Genomic DNA, 10,955 nt, shown 5'->3' with positions numbered 1-10,955 from the left:
ATCTCTTCCGCACGATTCCTCTATCTCCCTTATCTCTTCAGTTGCTCCCTGCCTTATCTACTTTAGTGCCCTCACCGCCATGTCACTCGTCGTCCCCACCGTCGTCCTATGCTCGCCACTACGGCATCCCACTGTAGCAAAAATGGCCCTATTAGACTATGATTGTGATTTTGATGATTAATAACAACATAGTCATTGGGACTAACATGTTTGTCAAGAATATATGTTAGTAGGTCTCATGGATGCAATACATCAAGAAGCCACCGCAGCCGGGACAAAGTTTGATTGAATTGGAAAAAGTCCCAGAGAAACTGTTCTCATCGAAAGGTCCGGCGCTGAAAGAATTGCACTCACCGGAGTATTATGTCTAGAGGCAGTTTGCCTCACTGGATAATCCGGTGATAAAGAGTGTACACGCTGGAGCAATTTTGTCAGAAGGAGTTAGAGTGGATTGCACTCACCGGAAGGTTCAGCGATCATAAGAGATGTACATCGGACTAATTCTTGCAGAGAAGAATCCAAGCATAGAAGATCGAAAATCTATTCACCGGATAGTCCGGTGATGAAGTGATGATGAGTAATGTTGGCCTAATCTTCCGATAGGTAGTGATAAGTCGGTGGGTGGAGAACTCGACGTTGATGATCCAAAGGCTTCGACCCGAACAGATCGTCTCCCTTGCAATCACTACACCACAGCTCCGATGGTTATCAACCGTGTCGCGCGGTTGACCTCGCCAAGAAGGCTCAATCCCTGCAAGCGTACCGAGAACACAAGCAAGAACGTAGAAGATGCAATCTGAAATATTGCGAATTGAATTCAAGCACTTGAAGTCGGGGTTCCACAAACACTTGCGGCGGCCTAGTCGGTCCGGAACAAGAGCGAAAATCTCACAACTGTGTGTAGATCAATGTCTAAGCAAAACCGAACCCTAATTAGGGTAGCAGTTACTGTATATAAAAGACTAGGGTCGGCCAAGGACCCCTGGATGTGTCCCTAATGGACTCCAACACGTTACACGGCCCAACGGCCCAAAAGATGGTGGCGCAGCACCCTGACAGATTCTGGACGTCCACTTGTTTCGACGATTCCCGTTAACTCAGTAAGAATTTGGATATGGGACCAGTACCGTTAGAAAGCTTATCTCCTTAGCTTTCCAACCATGTGTAGAACGTCAAAAACGGAGTCCGTATGCGTCCTGGGCGACGATTTTAGTGCGGACTGGTCCTGGACTCCGAAACGGACTCGAACTGGATTGGGCCTCCACCTTGGCTTGGGCGCCCTTGCTGTTCTTCTCCCGTGTTCCTAAGTAATAATACATCACAATTATTCAGTAGCATCCCATCCTCATCAAAATATAAAGGAACACTAAGGAATGAGCTCACCTCATGATTTAGTTGACGTGCACGAGCTCGTGTCAATGGACCTATTGTTGGAGGAATACTCGGTGTGTGTGTATCCGAAAGAGTGATGTCCTCATCATCCTCCCTCTCTTGAATTGGAGTCGTCCTCGATGCAATGTCATCTTCTTCTCTCAAGTAAGGCTTTAAATCTGAAATGTTAAATGTGGGACTAACCCCATAATCTGCAGGCAACTCAAGCTTATATGCATTATCATTGATCTTTTCCACAATTTTAAAAGGACCATCAGCTCGAGGTAGCAATTTAGACTTTCTCAAATCAGGAAACCTATCTTTGCGCAAATGTAACCACACAAAATCACCAATTTCAAAAGTAATATGTTTCCGACCTTGGCTACCATAAGTTCTATACTTCTCATTCATCTTTTCAATATTTTTCTTAGTCAACTCATGCATTTTCAGAATCAAATCAGCACGTGTCTTAGCATCAAAATTCAATTTCTCGGATGTTGGTAAAGGAAGTAAATCAATAGGGGCACGGGGGTTAAAACCATACACTACCTGAAACGGACTTACCTTGGTGGTGGAGTGAACTGATCTGTTGTAAGCAAACTCAATATGGGGTAGACACTCTTCCCACATCCTCAAATTTTTCTTCAAAACAGCGTGCAACATGGTGGATAATGTGCGGTTCACAACCTCCGTTTGTCCATCGGTTTGAGGGTGACATGTCGTCGAAAACAGCAGCTTTGTCCCAAGTTTATTCCAAAGTGTCCTCCAAAAGTGTCTCAAAAATTTTGCATCACGATCCGAAACAATGGTGTTAGGCACTCCATGCAAGCGAATGATTTCCCTGAAAAACAAATCAGCTATGTTTGTAGCATCATCGCTCTTGTGACAAGGTATAAAATGTGCCATTTTTGAAAAACGATCCACAACGACAAATATACTATCCCTCCCCCTCTTGGTCCTAGGCAATCCTAAAACAAAATCCATAGAAATATCCTCCCAAGGCACACTAGGAACAGGAAGAGGCATATAAAGTCCATGTGGGTTCAAGCAAGACTTAGCTTTATTGCAAGTAGTGCAGCGTGCCACGTAGCGCTCGACGTCGCGCCTCATCTTAGGCCAAAAGAAGTGAGTAGCTAGTACATCCTCGGTCTTTTTCACTCCAAAATATCCCATCAAACCACCTCCATGCGCTTCCTGCAAGAACAATAGGCGAATAGAGCTAGCTGGGATGCATAGCCTGTTAGCACGGTATAGTAATCCATCATTCAGCACATATTTATTCCAAATTCTTTCTTCTTTACAATGTTCGAAAGCATCTTTAAAGTCCAAATCAGTAGCATATAATCCTTTAATTGTTTCTAAACCAAAAATCATATGATCAAGTTGGGACAACATGGTATAACGTCTAGATAACGCATCTGCAATGACATTGTCTTTTCCTTTCTTGTGTTTAATGATATAAGGAAATGACTCTATAAATTCAACCCATTTAGCATGACGTTTGTTCAGTTTGGCTTGGCTTCTAATATGTTTCAAAGCTTCATGATCAGAATGAATAATAAACTCGTTGGGCCAAAGATAATGTTGCCATGTTTCTAAAACTCGCACTAAAGCATACAACTCCTTATCATAAGTCGAATAATTAAGAGATGGCCCATTCAATTTCTCACTAAAATAAGCAACGGGTTTACCTCCTTGTAGTAGCACTCCTCCAATTCCAATGCCGCTAGCATCACATTCTAACTCAAAAGTCTTACCAAAGTCCGGAAGTTGGAGTAGAGGTGCATGCGTAAGCTTATCTTTCAGCGTATTAAAAGCTTGTTCTTGTGCTGGCCTCCATTGGAACGGAACGCCCTTCTTTGTCAACTCATTGAGTGGGGCAGCAATGGTGCTAAAATCTCTCACAAAACGCCGATAGAACCCTGCAAGGCCATGAAAGCTTCTCACCTGTGTGATAGTCCCAGGGGTAGGCCAGCTCTTGATGGCTTCAATTTTAGCTTCATCCACTTCAATTCCCTGTGGAGTAACAATATAGCCAAGAAAAGCAACTCTATTCATGCAAAAGGTGCACTTATCAAGGTTAGCAAACAAACGTGCCTCTCTCAAAGCAGTAAAAACAGCACGTAGATGATCAATGTGTTCTTCATATGACTTGCTATAGATCAAAATATCATCAAAGTACACCACCACAAATCTTCCTATGAAAGCACGTAAAACCTCATTCATCAATCTCATGAAAGTGCTAGGTGCATTAGTTAAACCAAAAGGCATCACTAACCACTCATATAGACCGAACTTAGTTTTGAAAGCAGTTTTCCATTCATCTCCCAATTTCATTCTTATTTGGTGGTAACCACTACGCAAGTCAATTTTTGTGAAAATAATAGAACCACTCAACTCATCAAGCATGTCGTCTAGCCTAGGAATAGGGTGACGATACCTTATTGTGATATTATTAATTGCTCTACAATCAACACACATGCGCCATGTACCATCTTTCTTAGGAACCAAAAGAACAGGAACAGCACAAGGACTAAGGCTCTCTCGTACGCACCCACGGTCCAAAAGGTCTTGGACTTGTCGCTGAATTTCCTTAGTCTCCTCCGGATTGGTTCTATATGCAGCGCGGTTTGGCAAAGTCGCTCCCGGGATCAAATCTATTTGGTGCTCTATCCCTCTCAATGGTGGTAGCCCTGGGGGTATCTCAGCTGGAAAGACATCCTTATACTCCTGCAAAAGGTTAGTGACAGCAGCAGGCAAAGAGCTAGGTATATCATCAATTGAAAATAAAACCTCTTTGCATACGAAAGCATAGCACAAAGTATCATTATCTTGAATTTCAGCAAGGTCAGATTTAGTAGCAAGCATAACAGCACCCTTTAACTTAATGCCTTCGGACCTAGGTGTGTTCTTCTCTTTCTTAGGTGGAAAAACAGATTGAGCTACTTGCTGATTTTCAGATTCAAAACACGTTCTTTCTTTTCTTTGTCAGCTAAAGCTTTATCACATTGCACAATTTCAGCAGGTGTCAAAGGAAGCAAAGAGATTTTCTTTCCCTTGTGCATGAGAGAGTATTTATTACTTCTACCATGGTGTGTAGCATCGGTATCAAATTCCCAAGGACGGCCTAACAAAAGTGAACATGCTTGCATAGGCACTACATCAAAATCAGCATAATCATGGTAGGAACCAATAGAAAAATGTACTCTCGCAGATTGTGTTACCTTAACCTTACCGCTATTATTGAACCACTGAATGTAGTATGGATGAGGATGTGCGCGTGTTGGCAAGGAAAGATTCTTCACAAGATCGGAGCTCAAGAGGTTGTTGCAACTCCCGCCATCAATTATGGTACGAACACGTGCATCTTTGACAATGAGGAATGTCTAGAATAGATTATGGCGTTGTAGCTGCTCCGCTTGCCCCATTTGAGAACTCAAAACTCGCTTCACAATGAAGGTGCGTGCTGCATAACTCTCCGTGGCAGCGGTACCACTAATCTCCTCCCCCTAACTATCCATGTCATGATCGGCTGCAAGATTAGCTTCAAATGCATATTCTTCCTCGACATCACTATGACTAACATATCCACCATCTGTTGTTGTGGAGTATGCTCGCTGGCTTGGGTAATCCTTCATGACGTGGCCAATACCTTGGCAGTGACGGCACACAATGCCCGTTGTACGACCCGTGGTACCTGCACCTGAAGAAGAGCGTGGCATTGGATCCTGCGAAACAGGAGATTTACTCACTTCACGTGATGGTTGTGATGCTCCTGCTGAACGCGCCCGAGTGTTGGAGGAGGGGGCAGTAGATCGTGTAGATGTAGAAGGGAATGTTGTTGCTTGTCCCGGTGGTACTCGTGAAGTAGATGTACTCCCAAAATTGTTCCGCAATTTCTGCACCTGCTGTCAAACCTGCAGTTCTTTTTGTGCCAAGATAGCAAAATGGAACAATCTATTGGTAGTATTTTAATCTTTGTAATCAACAAGGTCCTGAATTTCACGTCTCAACCCGGAGTAAAAATGAATCATGGTATCCTCATCATCCTCTTGTATACTACAACGAAGCATAGCAATTTGAAGCTCTTGATAGTAATCATGCACAGATTTAGAACCTTGATTTAAGCGCTGCAATTTCTTTTTCAATTCACGTGTATAATCAGGAGGAATAAATCTATTACGCATGGCACGCTTTAGTCTAGGCCATGATTCAGGTTCTAAGCCACTAGAAACTAGACCATTCCACCAAATAATAGCATAATTTGTGAACTCACAAGTGGCTAGTCTAACTCTATGCATTTCAGGAACCATATGAGAACTATACTTTTGATCAACCGTCATTTCCCAATTCAAATAAGCATCAGCATCATATGCACCATCAAAAGGAGGCATTAAAAACTTAATCTTAGAATAAGGATCATCGCGACCGTTGCGATTAACATTATTACCTCCATTACCTTGACGACGTTGTTGTTGGCCACGACGTAATTGTTCAGCATGAGGACGTTGCTTAGCACGCGCATCTTGCCCAACAAAAACCTCACCATCTTCTTGGTCACCATTATTAGTATCATCATCATCATCATGTGAATGGTCATCATCCTGTGGTGGTTGTTGCAACTCAAGGTCGTTGACTCGCGTGACGAGGTTAGCAATGCTTGTTCTAATGTCTGTCAATAGCCTAGTATGCTCCTGTAAGGCTTTGTTGAGTTCTTCCTTGGATACACAATCCTTAAAATCCGACGGAGAGCCATCACCTGACATGGTTAGTAGAAAACAAAGGACAACAAATATTATCCCTATCAACTACTAGGTTGTGGAAGGTGGAATCACACACACTCAAGCGTCTTACCACGCTCTTACAAATGTTCTTACCAACGCAGCAAGGAGGAACAACCGGTGACGATTCTGGAAGCGTGGGATAATTGCAAGAGTGAACCTGTTCGGATCAAAGGAGGTGGAGCTTGGAAGGCACAATATGGTAGCAAGGATTAGCAATAACTGTAATCAGATGAGCAAAGCTGAATAAGTGTCCAAAGTATGAATCACAGTTGCTAGTCTATCACGTGTCCCTAGTCCTAGCACAACAGCTGAAACAAAGCTAAAAAGGACGATCAGAGAAAGACACAGCAAACAGCACAATTATCTGGGTGTTCTCTATGTGCTCCTCTTTTTTGTCTTTTAGCACTAGTAGGAATCACGAAATTTTTTTTTCGTATTTTTCTGATATTTTTTTCTGAACTAGGAGCACACAAGCAACAACCACAGAAATTTTCAGCTCAAACGGATGCAAGATGTGGCCTACAGAAAATCAAGCACGTTCTCTGAAAAGCGTGCGGAAACTTCACGGCTCGAATACTCAATCTTCCAAGCAGAATTTGGGAATTTTTTTTTGGCGGAACCCAATAAAGTGGGGAGCAACGGATGTAACTTTTTTTGTAGATGTCCGTGAAATTTTTTTTTGCCTGATTCCGAGTCCGTATGAGAAAGTTATGGCTGTTTTACTGAACCCCTGTCGAGTTAGGATTTTTTTTTCAAGCAACTCTTGCAGAAATTGACCTCTTTAAGGTATTGCAAGCAATAGGATCGCGAGAAGAACAAGGATGGCAGCGGTAGCAGGGCAATTGATACAAGGCGGCTTGCGACCTATCTAGAGTTGGTGTGACGGAAAGTAACACAAGGCGGCTCGCGGTGGCAAATCGAGTAATGTGATGGCTCGACTTGTTGGTGGGGATGGTGGCGATGGGATAGCGGCGTGATCAAAACAGCACAGAGCGTTGACTAAAAACCAAGAACACGACTCTAAAACCAGCAACAAGACTCGACCACAGACACAAACTCACCAACGCGCAACTGAAAACAAAAATTGCAAAGGCACAAAGGGTTCTAGGGCAGCGGAAATTGACGGAATTTTTTTGGGCTTTTTCTGGACTCTAGGTAATGAAAAACAGACTAATCTAAAGGGGAAGACGAAATTACCTAACGGGCAACCTGAAAATCTGATACCAGTTGATGAGTAATGTTGACCTGATCTTCCGATAGGTAGTGATAAGTCGGTGGGTGGAGAACTCGACGTTGATGATCCAAAGGCTTCGACCCGAACAAATCGTCTCCCTTGCAATCACTACACCACAGCTCCGATGGTTATCAACCGTGTCGCGCGGTTGACCTCGCCAAGAAGGCTCAATCCCTGCAAGCGTACCGAGAACACAAGCAAGAACGTAGAAGATGCAATCTGAAATATTACGAATTGAATTCAAGCACTCGAAGTTGGGGTTCCACAAACACTTGCGGCGGCCTAGTCGGTCCGGAACAAGAGCGAAAATCTCACAACTGTGTGTAGATCAATGTCTAAGCAAAACCCAACCCTAATTAGGTCGGCGGCTACTGTATATAAAAGACTAGGGTCGGCCAAGGACCCCTGGACGTGTCCCTAATGGACTCCAACATGTTACACGGCCCAACGGCCCAAAAGATGGTGGCGCAACACCCTGACCGATTCTGGACATCCATTTGTTTCGACGATTCCCGTTGACTCAGTAAGAATTTGGACATAGGACCAGTACCGTTGGAAAGCTTATCTCCTTAGCTTTCCAACCATGTGTAGAACGTAAAAAACGGAGTCCGTATGCGTCCTGGACGATGATTTTAGTACGGACTGGTCCTGGACTCCGAAACGGACTCGAATTGGATTGTGCCTCCACCTTGGCTTGGGCGCCCTTGCTGTTCTTCTCCCGTGTTCCTAAGTAATAGTACATCACAATTATTCAGTAGCATCCTATCCTCATTAAAATATAAAGGAACACTAAGGAACGAGCTCACCTCATGATTTAGTTGACGTGCACGAGCTCGTGTCAATGGACCTATTGTTGGAGGAATACTCGGTGTGTGTATCCGAAAGAGTGATGTCCTCATCAAGTGATATATACCGGAGGCTTCACCGGAGCATTTAATAGAAGGTGTGAAAAATCCAGAAAAGGAGAAGTTCAACACACCGGAAGATCCGGTGATGAAGATAATGAACGCCGGAGCAATTTACACAGAGAGGCTATTGAAGATGAGAAGGCTCAAGTGTACTCATCGGATAGTCCGGTGATAGATTGAAGATTACACTGGATAATCCGGTGTTCAGAAGAACTCTGAGTGGAGTTCCAACGGCTAATTTCTGAGAATGTACACACCGGATGGTCTGGTGCTTGTACCTTTGTTAACGCTGGATCATCCGGTGTTCACAAAATATGTGAGCTGTTGGGATAACGGCTAGTCCGCGGGGTTGAGGCTATAAATACCCATCCACTCATTCATTTGAAGTTGCTGGAGTCCAGAGAAACCCTTGTACACCTAAGAAGATATCCAATCCATCCAAGAGCATAAAGTGTTCATCCAAGGTAGCTAAGCACACAATTAGTGAGTGATTAGTGCTTATAGGCCTAGAGAGAAGAGTTGCCAGGTGCTGCAACCTAGAATGCGGATCAAGGAGTGATCCAAACGTGTACCAAGAGGTACGCCGGCACCTTAGAGTCTTGGTGACTCTCCGATAACTTATTGACCCTCCGACTTGGTGTGGAGCGATGATAAGAGGATTGTGAAGGGACGTAGAGGCCCTTGTCTTTGTGACTAAATCTCCGAAGTGAAGACGGCGTACAAGCGACCGGAAGAGAGGTTAGTGGTGAGACCTCGCCTTAGTGGCTTGGTGGCTTATCGTGCTTGAGGCCTTATCTTGGTGACTTGGTATCTTAAGAGCCGTGACCGAAAGAGACTTGGCAACCGGGAGCATATCCTTTATGGAGCTCCAACGTAGGCTAGGGGTGACTTGTGTGCCACTGATACCATGGGATAAAAATCTCTCGTGCCAAGTTTGTCTCTCTACCTCATTTATGTTTTCGCATTTACTTACTTGAAATTTACCTTGCAATTCTCTTAAGCGGTAGAGTAGACACACTAGATAAGCCTAGAGCACATTTAGATAGAAATTGAGATAGGCTTATCTTGTGAAAGTTTTGGAGCCAATAGTTTTAAGTGTCCTAATTCAACCCCCCTCTTAGGACGTCCTCGGTTCCCTTCAATTGGTATCCGAGCCAGGTACTCTTCATTTGGGGTTAACAGTCTAAAGTTGTGACATCCGAGGTTAGGGATGGATATTGGTAGTGCTCCACACTTTGATGGCACTAATTCCCCCATTGGAAAATTCTTATGACATGTTATTTGGAAGCAAAAGATCTAGATGTTTGGAGGGTCACTGAAGAGGGGATGAAAGAACGCATCACCAAAGCGGAGAAACAATTTGATGCTTTAGCGAAGAGTATCCTTTTATCATCTTTATGTGTTGATGCATTCAATAGAGTATATTCTCTCACTAATACACATGATATTTGGACTAGTCTCATTGAAATATATAAAGGCACAACAGATGTGCGCAATGAGAAATATCATGTTCTTGAGACAAGAAAAAGAAGCAAAGTATTTGCAAGCATGCGAAGATGGGTGAGTAAAGATGAAGAGTCAAGCTCAAGTGATGAAAGCTTCACCATCCACTCCTCCAAGATAAGCTCTTCCTCAAGGTCATCATCATGCAAATCGTCATCGCGCAAGTCATCTCACAAGTGCCTTATAGCCAAAGGTATGAAAAGCGATGTAAGTAATGATGAATCAGATGAGGATTCACCCTCTCAAGAAGAACTCCTTGATTTAATAAATGAGCAACAAAGGGCTATTAAAAAACAATCTAAAGAGCTTAAAAAATTTAATGCACTTAATAACATTCATACTACCTTTGTTTCTAATTATGAACAATTATTGTGCAAATTCAATTTGCTAAAAAAGAAGCATGAAGAGCTTAAGGTTAAATTTAAGTGCATTGAATCTCAACCTAAGGTCCATTTGAAGCAATCTACCTCTCTCTTTAATTTCAAACCTAAAGTAAATGCTTCCACTTCTTTTGATGACTTAATTACTTTATATAGCTCACCCCTTTGCAATGAGAAATGCATTGAGAATGTTGTTGTAGAATTATCTAATGAACTCATTGCACAAGAAAATGGTGAGCTCAAGCAAGAAGTGGAGAAGCTCAAGAAGGACATGGCAAGACTAAAGGGCAAGAACCATGTCCAACCTCCTCAAGATAACCATATCCCATGGTGAAGAAGCTTGCGGCGGGATCCACCGTGACATACTTCAAGTGCAATCAAGAAGGCCACAAGTCCTTCCAATGCAGGCAAGTCAAGAAGGAGACCAAGGGGAAAAAGAAGATGATAAACCTCTCCAAAAAGACCTCTAACATCTACACCAAGCCCAACTACAAGAACAAGATCAAGAGCAACCACTACAAGCTCAAGAAGAAGAACAATGGCAAAGTAGTTGCACACATGGTTGGAAGAAAGGATTGGGGTGGAACCAACATATTTTGGTGCCCAAGGAAGTCATCACCAATATGAAAGGGCCCTAATCGGTTTGGGTTTCAAAGAAGACTTAAAGTCCACAGGTCTTCGGGGATTTGGAGACTTGGCACATAAGATTAAGTGAAAATTCAAGTAAAAAACCAAGTGTATAAGATTGGACGCATTGATGAAGATTATGATCATC

Source organism: Phragmites australis, chromosome 7 (genome assembly GCF_958298935.1).
Source record: "Phragmites australis chromosome 7, lpPhrAust1.1, whole genome shotgun sequence".
NCBI lineage: Eukaryota > Viridiplantae > Streptophyta > Magnoliopsida > Poales > Poaceae > Phragmites > Phragmites australis.
Note: the sequence above shows the minus strand (reverse complement) of the source record.